The 17,615-nt window shown below is 45.4% G+C and overlaps 1 protein-coding gene and 2 long non-coding RNA genes across 8 annotated transcripts in view; 1 reads left to right on the top strand and 2 right to left on the bottom strand.

Moving 5' to 3' along the window:
- LOC115105533 (cytospin-B-like) overlaps nt 1–17,615 on the top strand; it is a 179,239-nt gene that overhangs the window by 34,374 nt on the left and 127,250 nt on the right. For 2 of the 6 annotated variants that reach the window (XM_065007328.1, XM_065007329.1), the window contains exon 1: nt 13,821–14,067. The exons of 2 other annotated variants lie outside the window; for them this stretch is intronic. The gene's annotated coding sequence lies outside the window, so the exon portion shown is untranslated. Of the gene's footprint in view, nt 1–13,819; nt 14,068–17,615 lie in introns of those variants that run through there. 2 more of the 6 variants (XM_029627691.2, XM_029627695.2) reach the window with 2 other exon arrangements.
- The window catches only part of LOC135563808 (uncharacterized), a 45,605-nt gene that overhangs the window by 23,709 nt on the left and 4,281 nt on the right, over nt 1–17,615 (bottom strand). The window lies entirely within an intron of this gene.
- Nucleotides 11,693–16,467, bottom strand: LOC135563807 (uncharacterized). Its single transcript, XR_010460541.1, has 3 exons — nt 13,521–16,467; nt 13,268–13,324; nt 11,693–12,204 (listed from the first exon to the last, which is right to left on the bottom strand). It is a non-coding gene; the product is annotated as an uncharacterized LOC135563807 (long non-coding RNA).

Genomic DNA, 17,615 nt, shown 5'->3' with positions numbered 1-17,615 from the left:
AGAAAAGCCAATAGTTTGTTTCAGCTTATATACTGTACGTTGACGATTGATGGTGACGAAGGATGTCCATCCGTAATTTTAACGTTAAAATCCATCCACAATAAACTTAGTTCACACATTTAATCTGTCTCTGCAGCCAGGGCCTAGAGGGGAACCCAGGGAGCGGAATCTCACAGAATCGGGGATGGGCTCATTTCTGCACACTTCTTTATTCAATTTAGGTTACTTTGAGGTTGAGGTTATGATTTAGCACACACATGAGTTTCCCCAGTCCCAGGTGCTGTACAGATGCACTGGAGCTGCTGACGTGGACACACACAAATACGGACTGTGGCGAAGGTGGCTGAAAAAATTAAATTTAAAATTCTGACACATGCAGAATTCAAATGAAGGGTATTTAATCTCACGTAGTTTCTTAGAAATTATAAACTGGTGAAATGCTGTTACACCACATTCACCAGATCCATAGTGTGGCTGACTATGATAGTTGTAGTTCACACACAGATGTTCCTTAGATATACCATGAAAGATTTCACAGACTCCAAAACAATATCTACACAAATGTTCTTAGCTTAGGGAAGCATGATGAAGACAATTCCAACTTGTGAATGCAATGATATTTTTGTGAAAATGTATTATTTGTCTAAAAACATGCACTTTCCCTGATCTGTATACTCAGACTAGGCTGTATGTGGTAATATAATGTAATGTAGCCTAATGTAACATGAGCAGCTGAGAAAGCAGAGACAGTAGTCAGTCAGTCAGTGGTAGCTAGTAGCTACAGTGGAAGCAGCTGTAGTTTTTTATTTTAATTTTAATTTCACCTTTATTTAACCAGGTAGGCAAGTTGAGAACAAGTTCTCATTTACAACTGCGACCTGGCCAAGATAAAGCAAAGCAGTGCGACACAAACAACAACACAGCGTTACACATGGAATAAGAAAACATACAGTCAATAATACAGTAGAAAAAATTATAATAAAAAATACATGTAAAAAATTAAAAAGTATATACAATGTGTGCAAATGAGGTAGGATAAGGGAGGTAAGGCAATAAATAGGCCCTAGTGGCGAAATACTTACAATATAGCAATTAAACACTGGAGTGATAGATGTGCAGAAGACGACTGTGCAAGTAGAGATACTGGGGTGCAAAGGAGCAAAATAAAGAAAATAAATAACAGTATGGGGATGAGGTAGTTGGATGGGCTTTTACAGATGAGCTATGTGCAGTGATCTGTGAGCTGCTCTGATAGCTGGTGCATAAAGCTAGTGAGGGAGATATGAGTCAAATCAAATCAAAGTTTATTTGTCACATGCGCCGAATACAACAGGTGTAGACCTTACAGTGAAATGCTTACTTACAGGCTCTAACCAATGGTGCGGAAACAAAGGTATGTGTGTGTGTCTGTGTGTGTAGGTAAGTAAAGAAATAAAACAACTGTAAAAAGGCATTTGAAAAAAGAGTAGCAAGGCTATATACAGACATCTGTTAGTCAGGCTTATTGAGGTAGTATGTACATGTAGGTATCGTTAAAGTGACTATGCATATATGATGAACAGAGAGTAGCAGAAGTGTAAAAAGAGGGGTTGGCAGGTGGTGGGACACAATGCAGATAGCCCGGTTAGCCAATGTGCGGGAACACTGGTTGGTCGGGCAAATTTAGGTAGTATGTACATGAATGTATAGTTAAAGTGACTATGCATATAAGATAAACAGAGAGTAACAGCAGCATAAAAGAGGGGTTGGGGGGCGGGGGGGTACACAATGCAAATAATCCTAGTAACTATTTGGTTACCTGTTCAGGAGTCTTATGGCTTGGGGGTAAAAACTTTTGAGAAGCCATTTTGTCCTAGACTTGGCACTACGGTACCGCTTGCCATGCGGTAGTCGAGAGAACAGTCTATGACTGGGGTGGCTGGGGTCTTTGACAATTCTTAGGGCCTTCCTCTGACACTGCCTGGTGTAGAGGTCCTGGATGGCAGGCAGCTTTGCCCCAGTGATGTACTGAGCCGTACGCACTACCCTCTGAAGTGCCTTGCGGTCGGAGGCCGAGCAATTGCCGTAGCAGGCAGTGATGCAACCGGTCAGGATGCTCTCGATATTGCAGCTGTAGAACCTTTTGAGGATCTCAGGACCCATGCCAAATCTTTTTAGTTTCCTAAGGGGGAATAGGCTTTGTCGTGCCCTCTTCATGACTGTCATGGTGTGTTTGGACCAATCTAGTTTATTGTTGATGTGGACACCAAGGACTTTGAAGCTCTCAACCTGCTCCACTACAGCCCTGTCGATGAGAATGGGGACGTGCTCGGTGCTCCTTTTCCTGTAGTCCACAATCATCTCCTTAGTCTTGGTTACGTTGAGGCATAGGTTGTTATTCTGGCACCACCCGGCCAGGTCTCTGACCTCCTCCCTATAGGCTGTCTCATCGTTGTCGGTGATCAGGCCTACCACTGTTGTCAGCAAACTTAATGATGGTGTTGAAGTCGTGCCTGGCCATGCAGTCGTGGGTGAACAGAGAGTACAAGAGGGGACTGAGCACGCACCCCTGGGGAGCTCCAGTGTTGAGGATCAGCGTGGCAGATGTGTTGCTACCTACCCTCACTACCTGGGGGTGGCCTGTCAGGAAGTCCAGGATCCAGTTGCAGAGGGAGATGTTTAGTCCCAGGATCCTTAGCTTGGTGATGAGCTTTGAGGGTACTATGGTGTTGAACGCTGAGCTGTAGTCAATGAAAAGCATTCTCACATAGGTGTTACTTTTGTCCAGGTGGGAAAGGGCAGTGTGGAGTGCAGTAGAGGTTGCATCATCTGTGGATCTGTTTGGGCAGTATGCAAATTGGAGTGGGCCTAGGGTTTCTGGGATAATGGTGTTGATGTGAGCCATTACCAGCCTTTCAAAGCACTTCATGGCTACGGACATGAGTGCTACGGGTCTGTAGTCATTTAGGCAGGTTGCCTTTGTGTTCTTGGGCACAGGGACTATGGTGGTCTGCTTGAAGCATGTTGCTATTACAGACTCAACCAGGGAAAATGTCAGTGAAGACACCTGCCAGTTGGTCAGCACGTGTCCGGGGCACACGTCCTGGTAATCCGTCTGGCCGCAGCCTTGTGTATGTTGGCCTGTTTAAAGGTCTTACTCACGTCGGCTACGGAGAGCGTCATCACACAGTTTTCCGGAACAGCTGATGCTCTCATGCATGCCTCAGTGTTGCTTGCCTCGAAGCGAGCATAGAAGTGATTTAGCTCGTCTGGTAGGCTCGTGTCACTGGGCAGCTCGCGGCTGTGCTTCCCTTTGTAGTCTGTAATAGTTTGCAAGCCCTGCCACATCCGCCGAGTGTCGGAGCCGGTGTAGTATGATTCAATCTTAGTCCTGTATTGACACTTTGCCTGTTTGATGGTTCGTCACAGGGCATAGCGAGTCTGCAGCTTCTCTTAAATACTGAGCAGCTAACCAATCACTGCAGCTGTACATAGTCCATCGGTATATAGCCCACCCAATTTACCTACCTCATCCCCATACTGTTTTTATTTTATTTACTTTTCTGCTCTTTTGCACACCAGTATCTCTACCTGCACATGTTCATCTGATCATTTATCACTCCAGTGTTAATCTGCTAAATTGTAATTATTCACTCCTATGGCCTATTTATTGCCTACCTCCTCATGCCTTTTGCACACAATGTATATAGATTCTTTTTTTCTGCTTTTTAAAAATGGTTTATTGTTTACTCCATGTGTAACTCTGTGTTGTTATCTGTTCACACTGCTATGCTTTATCTTGGCCAGGTCGCAGTTGCAAATGAGAACTTGTTCTCAACTGGCCTACCTGGTTAAATAAAGGTGAAATAAAAAATAAAATAAATACGCAACGCAGGACAAGCTAGATAAACTAGTAATATCATCAACCATGTGTAGTTATAACTAGTGATTATGATTGATTGATTGTTTTTTATAAGATAAGTTTAATGCTAGCTAGCAACTTACCTTGGCTTCTACTGCATTTGCGTAACAGGCAGTCTCCTTGTGGAGTGCATCGATAGGCAGGTGGTTGTAGCGTTGGACTAGTTAACTGTAAGGTTGCAAGATTGAATCCCCCGAGCTGACAAGGTACAAAATCTGTCGTTCTGCCCCTCAACAAGGCAGTTAACCCACCATTCCTAGGCCGTCATTGAAAATAAGAATGTGTTCTTAACTGACTTGCCTAGTTAAATAAAGGTATAAAAATATATATATATATTAACAAAAATCTGCAAAATCGGCGCCCAAAAATACCGATTTCCGATTGTTATGAAAATTTGAAATCGGCCCTAAGTAATCAGCCATTCTGATTAATCGGTCGACCTCTAGTTATGATATCGTTTAGGACCTTGAGCATGGCTGAGGTGCACCCATGACCAGCTCGGAAACAAGATTGCATGGCGGAGAAGGTACAGTGGGATTCGAAATGGTCGGTAATCTGTTTGTTAACTTGGCTTTCGAAGACCTTAGAAAGGCAGGGTAGGATTGATATAGGTCTGTAGCAGTTTGGGTCTAGAGTGTCACCCCCTTTGAAGAGGGGGTTGACCGCGACAGCTTTCCAATCTTTGGGGATCTCAGACGATACGAAAGAAAGTTTGAACAGCCTAGTTAATAGGGGTTTTAATTTTAGAAAGAGAGGGTCCAGATTGTCTAGCCCGGATGATTTGCAGGTGTCCAGATTTGCGGTTCTTTCAGAACATCAGCTATCTGGATTTGGGTGAAGGAGAAATGGGGGAGGCTTGGGTACGTTGCTGTGGGGGGCGCAGGGCTGTTGACCGGGGGTTAAAGAGAGGAGATCTCCAATGAGGAGGTGCTAATGTAGGTTACGCTTTAAAGACACGTTTATGTGGGACCGGGAGCATTGCCCTGCCCTGCCCTGCCTCCAGACTCTGAAGTGGTTCCATACAGCGCCTCCGTAGCTGTTGTTTTTCTTCCTGTGTGGGAGCCAGGCAGCCACTTGGTAACCTGATACCAGATCTGTTTGTGCTGTCTTGCAAACAACCACAGGACTTGTCATGGCAGCTCAAACAGATCTGGGACCAGACACTGGGATCGCCTCCTGGGCCCATGGCCACAACTGGAGAATGGAGTAGAGAGTGGGACAGAAGAGCTGGGAACTGGGTGCAGATACAGCTTCTCAGCATCAATAGGAGGCTATTATTGTTTGTCCTTGAAAATACCTTTTGTAAGAATGAGTAATGACGACAATAGAGGATCCCTCCGTTGAATAAATATTATTATATTTTTCTACCTTTGATCCATTCATGCATTGTTTTTCAGTCTTTTGCTTTGTGTGTTTACTGAAGTGCCCTAGTTGGTAGGTATCATGTATCAAGGTAAGACCCATGTGCAGACTGTGTGAAGTAACAATGTTTATTGTAACAACAGGGGCAGGCAACGACAGGTCAAGGCAGGCAGGGGTCGATAATCCAGAGTAGGAGCAAAAATACAGGATGGCAGGCAGGGTCAGGGTCAGGACAGGCAAGGGTCAAAAACCAGGAGGACGGAAAACGAGAAGCTGGGAAAAGACAGGAGCTGACAGGAAAACGCTGGTAAGCTTGACAAACAAGACAAGCTGTCACAGACAGACAGAAAACACAGGTATAAATACCCATAGGATAAGTTGGGAAGATAGACGACACCTGGAGGGGGTGGAGACAAGTACAAGGACAGGTGAAACAGATTAGGGCGTGACAGTAGGGCAATTTTTCAGATGCACAGCTAGCCTCTGAGTCTTTGAAGTTTTCCTCCTTCAAGTTTTATATTGTTAGACAATAATTTAATATGATTTGAGATTGCATCAGTTAACTCTGGCAAGAAAGGGAAAAGGCAACATAGCCAGCCTATTCCTCACACTCCATGATGTCACCATCAGGCTGTTTTTCCGTTGAGAGAAGAGAACACTCAAGGAGTTTACGAGGAGAGAATATTCCTCTCTCTTCCAAGATGATTGGCAAGTTAGTTTCTCCTTGTGAGGTGTGGGGAATATGTGTCAGTAAGAGACGGAAACAGAGGGAGAGAGAGCGGGAGAGAGAATCAGAGAGAGCGAGAGAGACAGGGAAAGAGAGAGGTGAAGATGGCAGTGCTAAGAAGCCCACTCCTCTCTTCTCATTTCCTCTCATCTCCTCTCATGTTTCTCTCTGAGTGAGATATCGAGTGGACACTAGAGGCTACAGCCAACACTCTCGCATATCCCACATTGACAGGTGGCTCTTCAGAACAAACCCCACACACACACCCCACATTGACAGGTGGCTCTTCAGAACAAACCTACCACACATACACGCAGCGGATTTATGCAATATAATTAATCTGTTTGGCCTGGACACAAAGGGCTGTGATACAGGTTTAATCCTAGACACATGGAAAGTGGGATGTATAAGGAGGGTACGGGGCAACAGAAGACAAACAGCAGAGGGGCTAAGAATCTTGGAGATGGGGAAAGGGCCAATAAAACAGGGGGAAAGTTTGCAGGACCCCGGAGAGGGCAGATCCCAAGTGGACAGCCATACCCTCTGCCCAAGACGATAGCGGGGAGCCGGGGTCCGGTGGCGGTCCACCTGTCGACGATACCTCGTGGGAAGAGCGGTCCGAGCTCTCTTCCAGGTACGCCAACAGCGGCGGACGAACATCTGGGTAGAGGGTATGTTGACCTCTTGCTCCTGGAAGAGCGGGGTCTGATAACCCATGGAGCACTCGAAGGGAGAGAGCCTAGTGGCCGAGCAGGGAAGGGTGTACTCCACCCACATGAGTTGCTGGCTCCAGGTGGTGGGATTGGCCAAGACGAGGCATCGAAGAGTTGTCTCCAGGTCCTGATTAGCACACTCTGACTGGCCGTTGGATTGGGGATGAAACCCACAGGCTGGACAGGCTGGCCGACAACCCAATGAGTGTGCTGAATGCCTTCCAGAACCGGAACGAGAACTGAGGACCACTGTCGGAAACCATGTCCACCAGAAGTCCATGGATCCGGAAGACATTCTGCACCATGAGCTGGGCAGTCTCATTGGCAGAAGGTAGCTTGGGGAGGGGAATTAAATGAGCGGCTTTGGAAAACCTGTCCACCACGGTGAGGATAGGGGTGTTGCGGAGGGTGACCAGTGACGAAGTCCAGGGATATATGTGACCAGGGACGGTTAGGGACAGGAAGAGTTTGAAGGAGGCCAGCCGGAGTTGCCGAGGAGTCTTGTTCTGAGCACAGATGGCGCAGGCGGCGACGAACGCGGAGACGTCAGGAACCATGGTGGGCCACCATCGCACAAAGGCCAGGCTCCGACGGAAGCAAGAGTGGCAGGCAAGCCTGGAGGAATGAGGGACAAACATCCGGTTAGCCGCGCCCGCCTTACGGGCCTGGTTTCTATTCCCCAGATGAGGGTAGCCGCAAGGCATGATGTAGGGGGAATGGTTTCGGGGTTCGTGGGTGTAGAAGCGGGGCAATCGCGGCGTGAAAGTGTGTCCGGCTTAACATTCTTAGACCTCGGGCGGTAGGAGATGGTGAAGTTGAACCTGGTGAACAACAGGGCCTATCGAGCTTGCCTGGAGTTAAGACGCTTGGCGGTGCTGCGATATTCCAGGTTGTGCTGCGATATTCCAGGTTCTTGTGATCCATCCACACTATGAATGGAAGTTCTGCCCCCTCTAACCAATGTCTCCACTCCTCCAAGGCCATCTTCACTGCGAGTAGTTCTCTGTCCCCCACATCACAATTCCTTTCTGTGGCATTAAGGCGATGGGAGAAGAAGGCAGCTTAAGGTCCAGCGCAGAACGCTGGGACAGGACAGCCCCCATTCCAACATCCGAAGCGTCTACTTCCTCCATGAACTGACGGGAAGGGTCCTGATGGATCAATATGAGAGCTTTGGTGAAGTGGTTCTTAACTTCTTATGGTATAGTGGACAGTTGCGTCCCACTTGGGCAAAAAACAGGGAAAATGCAGGGCGGCAAATAAATATATATAAAAATCTAACTTTCATTAAATCACACACGTAAGATACTCAATTAAAGCTACACTCGTTGTGAATCCAACCAATATGTCAGATTTTAAAAAGGCTTTTCGGCGAAAGCATAAGAAGCTATTATCTGATGATAGCCCAATAGTAAACAAAGAGGGTAGCATATTTCAACCCTGCAGGCGCTACACAAATCGCTGAAATAAAATATAAAACATGCATTACCTTTGACGAGCTTCTTTTGTTGGCACTCCAATATGTCCCATAAACATCACAATTGGTCCTTTTTTTTCAATTAATTCCGTCCATATACAATGGGGCAAAAAGTATTTAGTCAGCCACCAATTGTGCAAGTTCTCCCACTTAAAAAGATGAGAGAGGCCTGTAATTTTCATCATAGGTACACTTCAACTATGACGGACATATTTATCCAAATGTCCATTTATTTGACGGGTTTGATCCAGAAAAAAACAGCTTCCAAAAAAACGCAACGTCACAACAAAATATTTCAAAAGTTGCCTATAAACTTTGCCAAAAATATTTCAAACTACTTTTGTAATACAACTTTAGGTATTTTTAAACGTTAATAATCGATCAAATTGTATACTGGTCTATCTGTGTTCAATACAGGAAGACAACAAACCAACGCTACTTTTCACGTCTTGCGCAACTCTCAACAGTGTTACCCAGTTCCTAGATGGCCTACCTCTTCATTGCACAAATGAATAACCTCAATCAAATTCCAAAGACTGGTGACATCCAGTGGAAGTGGTAGGAACTGAAAACAGGTTCCTAAAAAATATCATTTGCCAATGAGAACTCAGTGAGCAGACAGACCAAAAACAAGAATTCTGAACGGCTAGTCCTCGGGGTTTTGCCTGCTACATAAGTTCTGTTATACTTACAGACATGATTCAAACAGTTTTAGAAACTTCAGAGTGTTTCCTATCCAAATATACTAATAATATGCATATCTTATATTCCTGGCATGAGTAGCAGGAAGTTGAAATTGGGCACGCTATTTATCTAAAAGTGAAAATGCTGCCCCCTATACCTTAAGAAGTTAAGGTCCAGGAATGCCCGGTCAGCAGCTGGGGACCATGTGAACGGGACCTTGGGAGAGGTGAGTGCTGACAAGGGGGAAGCCAAGCTGCTGTAACTCCAGTTAAAACGGCAGTAAAAATGGGAAAATCCTAAGAAACATTGCAGCTGGGTTGGGGCCAATCCAGCACCGCTCTCACCTTTCCTGGATCCATCTGCACATTCCCAGCAGCGATGATGTATCCAAGGAAGGAGATGGTGGAGCGATGGAACTCACATTATTTGGCTTTGATGAACAGGTGGTTCTCCAGGAGACGCTGGAGGTCTTGTTGGACATGGAGAACGTGTTCTTGAGCTGAGCGGGAAAAGACGAGGATGTCGTCGAGGTAGATGAACACAAAACGGTTCAACATTCTTGAGAACGTCATTAACCAGGCCCTGGAACACAGCAAGAGCCCTTTGTCAAACTGAATGGCATCACCAGGTATTCATAGTGTCCGCTAGCAGTGTTGAAGGCTTCCACTTATCACCTTCCCATATCTGTACCAGGTGGTAGGCGTTCCACATGATTGGTAGCTGGTAGCAGTTCTTAACCGTGATGTCATTGAGGCCCCGTTAGTCGATGCACAGGTGCAGGGTTTTGTCCTTCTTCTCCACAAAGAAGAACAATGCCCCGGCGGGGGAGGCAGAAAGGCCGATACCCCCTGCAGCCAGGGAGTCCGCAATGGACGTCTCTATAGCCTTGGGCTCCGGACCCGACAGTGAATACAGCCGTCCCCGGGGTGGTGTAGTGCCAGGCAGAAGGTCGATCCCGCAGTCATAGGGTCGATGCGGAGGAAGTGAAGTGGCCCGAGCTTTGCTGAAAACCTCCCGGAAATCCTGGTACTCCACGGGGACAGCGGAGAGGTCCGAGCCTTCTTCCGGGTCCACAGGAAGACGTCCCAGGGGAAGGCTTTGCCGACTTCAGGCAATGGGCATGGCAGAACGGACTCCAGCCCATGATCATACCAGCAGTCCAGTTGATAAGGGGATTGTGGCGCCGGCGCCAAGAAAACCCCAATACCACGGGAACCTGAGGAGACTTGATGAGCATAAACTGTATAAACTCACTGTGGTTCCCGGACACACGCAGGTGGATAGGAGTAGTATTGTGACCCTGCCTATAGAGCGCCCATCCAGTGCTCTAACATCCAGGAGACTGGAGAGGGGGTGAGTGGGGATGACCAGCTCAGATACCAGGGTGGTGTCCGTCAAACTCTCATCGGCCCCAAAGTCCGTGAGAACCCGGAGAGATTTAGACTGGTCGCCCCACAGCAGGATGTCATGGAAAGGGGTGTATGGCCCACTAGAGTACTCATATCTACTGATGAGCCTGGTCTCTTTAAGGGACAGGTAGACACATAATGACCAGCACTTCCGCAATACAGACAACTCGGTGTTAAGTGTGTGTAAGCGTTCGGCTGGAGACAGCCTATCTCTGGCAAGTTGGATCGGCCCCGAAAAAGGAGAGTCGGCAGAACTCAGAGACTCTCGGGGGAACTCGGGTAAGCTTGGATCCTCTCGGGACGTAGACGCCGGGGACTTCCGGAGTTCCTCTGAGGCAAGGGGAGATTCTTTGGCGAGCAATTGGGACTGGAATCAAACCTCCTCTCCTTCCTACGTTCCTGTAGCCGCCATCGATCCGGATGGTCAAGGCGATGAGCGAATCGAGATCCGTAGGCAGCTCCCGGGCTGCGAGCTCGTCCTTAACCTCCTCTGATAAGCCATGAACGTATGTTTCGAACAGGGATTCAGGGTTCCAGGCACTCTCGGCAGCCAACGTGCGGAAATCAACCACATAGTCCGCCACACTGTGGGAGTCTTGCCGAAGCTGGAGTAACTTCCAGGCAACCTCGCTCTACAACGTAGAGTCGAAAACCTTTTTCACCTAAGCCACGAAGTCCTCCAGGCTGAAACACATGGCAAATTGTTGTTCCCACACCGCCGTAGCCCAGGCGAGAGCCCTCCTGGACATTAACGTTATGAGATATGCTATCTTCGAGCGGTCAGAGGGGAAGGAAGAGGGCTGGAACTCGAAGATGATCGAAAGGTACAGAACGTCAGGGCACGCAAAATGGTCAAAACCGGGAAAACTAGAAAACAAGGACTAGAGCGAAAACAGGAGTACGGAAAAAACGCTGGTAGGCTTGACAAGACAAGACGAACTGGCAACAGACAAACAGAAAACACAGGTATAAATACACAGGGGTTAATGGGGCAGATGGGCGACGCCTGGAGGTGGGTGGAGACAAGCACAAAGACAGGGGAAACCGATCAGGGTGTAACAATCTTTTTTACTTTTAGTTTTATATACAAATCAAATCAAATTTATTTATATAGCCCTTCGTACAGCAGCTGATATCTCAAAGTGCTGTACAGAAACCCAGCCTAAAACCCCAAACAGCAAGCAATGCAGGTGTAGAAGCACGGTGGCTAGGAAAAACTCCCTAGAAAGGCCAAAACCTAGGAAGAAACCTAGAGAGGAACCAGGCTATGTGGGGTGGCCAGTCCTCTTCTGGCTGTGCCGGGTGGAGATTATAACAGAACATGGCCAAGATGTTCAAATGTTCATAAATGACCAGCATGGTCGAATAATAATAAGGCAGAACAGTTGAAACAGGAGCAGCAGCACGGTCAGGTGGAGGAGCAGCAGCACGGTCAGGTGGACTGGGGACAGCAAGGAGTCATATCATGTCAGGTTGTCCTGGGGGATGGTCCTAGGGCTCAGGTCCTCCGAGAGGGAGAAAGAAAGAGAGAATTAGAGAGAGCATATGTGGGGTGGCCAGTCCTCTTCTGGCTGTGCCGGGTGGAGATTATAACATTACATGGCCAAGATGTTCAAATGTTCATAAATGACCAGCATGGTCGAATAATAATAAGGCAGAAGAGTTGAAACTGGAGCAGCAGCACAGCCAGGTGGACTGGGGACAGCAAGGAGTCATCATGTCAGGTAGTCCTGGGGCATGGTCCTAGGGCTCAGGTCCTCCGAGAGAGAGAGAAAGAAAGAGAGAAGGAGAGAATTAGAGAACGCACACTTAGATTCACACAGGACACCGAATAGGACAGGAGAAGTACTCACGAGCTCACGAGCTTCAAACAGCTTCAAATAGCACAGTTATAAATCATTTGTAGTCAGCAATGGGGGAGTGGTTGCTTCCTACAAGAGCACAAAATGTGTATAAATAATGTGTTTAAAGCCATCTTTGAAAAGCGAGTCAGGAAAATAACTTTTAATGCCTAAAAGGGGCACTGTTGTATTTTTAGACTGTCTTGAATAAGTTAAGTAACCAATAGGCATAGCGTAGTATAATTGGTCTGATTCTCTGTAATAATGGTATGGGAATAATAATGAATTCAAATCAAATTTTATTTGTCACATACACATGGTTAGCAGATGTTAATGCGAGTGTAGCGAAATGCTTGTGGTGTAGCGAAATGCTTTGATGAATTTGATTTTGTAAAGTGGGAGAGGTGGATAAACAAGTTAATTTAAAGCCCTGTATGTTTTTTTTTCAAATGTCTCATGGAATGCAGGCCTACATTGAACACCACATATTGGCTGCTACTGTGGACTGATTGATAGAACAGCTATTTCCATGTTAAAATGTTATGGGATGTGTTTTTCTCCATAGTTTTTGATGGTAGACCACGCTGGTAGGACTACATTACGATCAAATAACCACAGTAGCCTACTTGACCACTGTTAAAACTATAACTTAAAGCAGTTACAGCCTCAGTGTTCACAGTAAACACGCACCGGAAGTTGCACAGAAGTTTCACAACGTTGAAGGGAACATTGCTTGTGAGTCAGTTGTCTACTGGCTGAAAATCTGAAATTGTGTGTTTTTCTGTTTTATGCAATAATTAAATTGAGGCTAAAGGCAGGCGGAGTGGTCTGGGCTTAATCAGGCTCTAAATCTGAATATGTTTCTGTGTGGGGTGTCAAACAGGATGTGGGGCCTGTAAACCTCTCTGCTCTCTGAAACATTTCTCAGTCGTTAGGCAGCCTTGGAAACATCTTTTGTGTGGTATAGGCCTTGTACAGTGCAGTACAGGGGTGTGGTCAGCCAGCCAGAGTTCCCTATTTTACCGCTCACCACAAACTGACTGGAGTGTTTTCCATCACAACCCAGAGAGCAGTAATATTCTCCAGCTTATTACTACCCACATTTTCTACGGACTTGTCATGTTGTAAGTTGGAAAATGTGTAAAATGCTTACCACAAATGCTTAATCTTCGGCCCTCCCTCTTCTCTCTACTGAAGCTAGAAATATTTTCTTCTGAGACAAAGACAAGCTTTGTCAGCACAGCCAGGACATTTGGAAGTGAGAAATGTGCACGTCGTCCACCAAGGCATCTGGTGCTTTTGATTTCTAAAATACTAGTATGTATATTCAAAGACATGAATAAAAGAAGCACATATCTTCCTACTAAGGACGAGCAACACAGACACAGGTCTCGAAAGTTATTTACCATACAATGGGGTGATTGTGTCCTCTACAATCTGTCATACACATGAGCTAAGCCTAAGGTAGCCTAAATCAAATGACCACAGTGTCCTGAGGGAAGGGAGACAAATAACAGGATTGAAATAAAATATCTTCTCAAAACACCTCTCCACCTCTCCCACCGCCTGTACCTCGGCTTGGAAAAATAGTCTGAGTGGGGAGGGAGACTTCCTCGTGTGTGTGTGTGTGTGTGTCTGAGAGAGAGTGTGCGTGCGTGTCTGAGAGAGAGCGTGAGAGAGGTATAGGCAGCACAGAGGCAGACAGGCTGCTTCCGTGTCTTGATCTGTGTGTGTGGAGGCAGTAGCAGCTGGACTACTCTTGGCCCTGCTGCTCTTTCTCAGTGGCTCTCTGATCCAAAGGTCTGGCTGGCGTGTTGCTCTCTGTGCATAGACGCTGTATGTGTAGTCTGTCCAACTCAACTCCGGTAGGAGTCAGTCAGTGTGTATAGGGGGAGTTACAGTGCAGGGCAGTTTCTGTGAAGGTGTCATCAAGACCATTGCTGTTTTCTTTCTGTGAGTACACTCTATGACACTCTATCCCTCTGTCTCCCTTTCTCTTTCACCCCCTTTTGATATCTATGTTTATGTTTTTTAGAGCTCAGTCTCAGTCTGTCCTTTCATAAGTTGGTTAAAGGTAGTCAGGTTGAAACATAAAACCTTTTGAGGTATTTGAGGACATTAGTTGGACAATTGAAAATTAAAAATGTTTTTTTTTTATGGCTGATCTTAACAGATATCCACATACCTTTTTTAGTAACATTATGGGCTAAATATACCAGTCACCTTTTCTCTGAAGTAACAACCTGCTATATAATGCTAGTGTTGGTCATAGTTCACCAGCAGTTCCCCTCTTTAGAGTCTTGGTTATTTAAAGGCTGACTGAGGCTGAAGCCTGCCCTGGGCTGAGCCATGCAGAGTGGGTCACACATCAGAGGATGTGATGAAGCAGTGTGATATTCAACCCAACATCCTTTCTCCAACCCACTGCCAAACTGGGGCCAGCCAGGACTCAGGAGCCACCCACCCACTGTTTACTGTGGTGGATAATGCTGAGGAAATGAATCAGGCTCCTCCATATTCATGTTAGCTACAGTATGTTCAGCTAGCATTACAGTATGTTCAGCTAGCAATGAAAGAGATACATATTTTAAGGGTATTACGAGGTGTATTTGGTGTATTATACCCCAAGTACATTTTTGTTGTTGTTGTGTGGTTGTTTAGGTAGACTTAGATCTACAGTATTCTGTGCACCACTGCTTGTTGTAGCATCTGTCATCTCCATGGTGTGATTCCTATATAGCCAATATATGGAATCGTATGTAACCATCTGCAATCCATTCATTAAAGGACTGTGTCAGTCTTAATATTAAAGGAATAAGCACAGAGACGCCACTTAATGTGTGGGTCTATGTGGTGGGCATCTCCTCTCAGGAAGTTGACTGAGAATTGCCTCATCAGGGTCGGGGATGTCTTCTGTCAGTGACAGAAGCTATCACTAGAGTTTATATGCAGAAAGAGGGAGAGTGGAGATGTCTGTCAGTGCTACCAAGCTCCATTAACCTTCTGATGATGGGAGCATGCCCCTGTGCCCTATATCCACATCTGCTCCCCCAAACAGAAACACTGAGCCTGGGCTGGGTAGAGAGACTGGACTGGTAGCCCGCCCACAGCACCTGCTTTATTGTACCTTCCCTATGAGATCAAGATACACAGTTCATTGGAGGGAGGTCTCCGACTGTGTGGGATTATAGACTGGAAAACGTTTAATGTTCAACTTTCTGTGGACTGGTTTCATAGGGTAATTTTCTTAAGATTATGATATAAATAGTAGCCTATTTGGTTGTTGTGGTTCATGGGATGTTTGTTGTCAAAGGGATAGCGTAGCAATGTTCTCCAAATTGTTTGTTGTCTCTCCTTTAGGGTTCAAATGGATAAGAGGATGTCTCAAAAGTGTTTCACTCACATCTCAATCCCAAACAGATAAGACATGTCAGTTGGTACAAGCTTTCTTTATCTAAACTCAGCAACCTTTGGATTGTTGTTAGCTCTATGTCTAAGAAAACCCCATAAGATCTCTATATTTGTAATCATCTCTTTTTGAGAAAGTCTTCACATCCCCTTGCTGTCAAAGTTAATGTAATTAGTGAAAATAACAACCCAATTGTCAGGGCAGTAGCTTTGGTAACTAGAAAATCATAATCTACTTTTTAATTTGCGGATATGCTGCTGACAAATTTCCATATTTAGCCTAACCTTCCCACAAACCGATTTTGCCACATTACTCATATTTCCTAAGGAATATTGTGTTTTTGTGAAAATGTTTGAAGGGAAATTAGGGAAACCTGCTGTCATCAAGAAGACTTCATATTAATAAATAAATTAATCTTTCATATTCTGATGTCTTTCTCTCTCGGTCTCTCTCTCTTTCTAAGACATTGGGCTTGTCATAATTAGGTAATTTTGATGGAGGACACACTCTCAGTCTAGTAATTGTCCTTCTCTCACAAGGTTGTCTTTACATAACTGTGTCCTGACAGTATAAAAACTAAACCTTGAGTGGGGCTGTTGCAGTGACCGTATTACCGCCACACCGGCGGTCACGGTAATTAAGCTCTGATTCTGCTGATGGTCATTAGTAGCCTACCTAACTTGCTAACTGCCTGGTACTCAGCAGTCTATTGTTCCTCTAATCACTCTGACATCAATGCAAATGTAATTGAAAATCTAATGAAACACTTCATGAGAACCCATGAGCTCATGTTGTGCAACATTTCTATAGGCTATGCCAGTGGTTCCCAAACCACTTTTATAGTGCCGTACCCTTTCAAACATTCAACCTCCAGTTGCGTACCCCCTCTAGCACCAGGGTCAGCACACTCCCAAATGTTGTTTATTGCCATCATTGTAAGCCTGCCACACACACACTATACGATACATTTTTTTAAACATAATAATGAGTGTGATTTTTATCACATCATCGTGGGAAGTGACAAAGAGCTCTTATAGGACCAGGGCACAAATAATAATATAATAATAATCAATTTATTTAGCCATCTTACATATAAAACCATTTGACATTGTCAGTAAGCTTCAGTTCATTTGCACACAAAAAAAATCATACAATGATGGAAAGACCTGTGTGTTGTCCTTGTTAATGCAGACACAAAAGAGCTCCAACCTCTCAATCAGCCTCAATTTTGTCCCGCACGTTGAATATAGTTGCGGAGAGTCCCTGTAATCCTAGATTCAGATCATTCAGGCGAGAAAAAACATCACCCAGGTAGGCCAGTTGTGTGAGAAACTCGTCATCATGCAAGCGGTCAGACAAGTGAAAATTATGGCCAGTAAAGAAAACTTTTAAGCTCGTCTCTCAATTTAAAAAAAAAAAGTCAATACTTTGCCCCTTAATAACGAGCGCATTTCTGTATGTTGTAAAAGTGTTACATGGTTGCTGCCCATATCATTGCATAATGCTAAAAATACACGAGAGTTCAGAGGCCTTGCTTTAACAAAGTTAACCATTTTCACTGTAGTGTCCAAAACGTCTTTCAAGCTGTCAGGCATTTCGAATCATAGTTGCACACCTCATGTAGCCTAGCCCTTAGGCCTATATGTTTTGATAAGATTTGTATCACAATTAAAGTGGCCAAATGACATCTTAAAATTAAGCAAATTCATTTGTTTTACAAGGGGGTTAGAGCCTAACTGGCATACATAAGCTTCAATATGCACATCGGAATTGGATAAGGACTCGCACAGTTGTTTCCCCGATGTGTCTGTCTTCACTTGTAGCCTGTGAAAAAGACCCGATCACATGATGGAGAGCCATGTGAGTGAGAGGTGCTTAGGAGTGCGCAGCTCTCAGGGAGAATAGCGCAATGCAGCACTCCAGGCCAAGGGCACAACGACCACTGGCCACAAAAGACATGGATTTTTTAGGGTGCATTACGGCCACAAAAGGGATGCCACTGTAAAATTTGAGGAATTATCAAGTGCTTGTCAAATTGTGAATGAGAGACGAACGAAGAGTGTACAGCCTGCGCAAAAAAACTAAGCAGAGC

The sequence above is a fragment of the Oncorhynchus nerka genome, linkage group LG22, assembly GCF_034236695.1.
Source record: "Oncorhynchus nerka isolate Pitt River linkage group LG22, Oner_Uvic_2.0, whole genome shotgun sequence".
Classification (NCBI taxonomy): domain Eukaryota; kingdom Metazoa; phylum Chordata; class Actinopteri; order Salmoniformes; family Salmonidae; genus Oncorhynchus; species Oncorhynchus nerka.
Note: the sequence above shows the minus strand (reverse complement) of the source record. Positions and strands in the feature narration are given on the sequence as shown.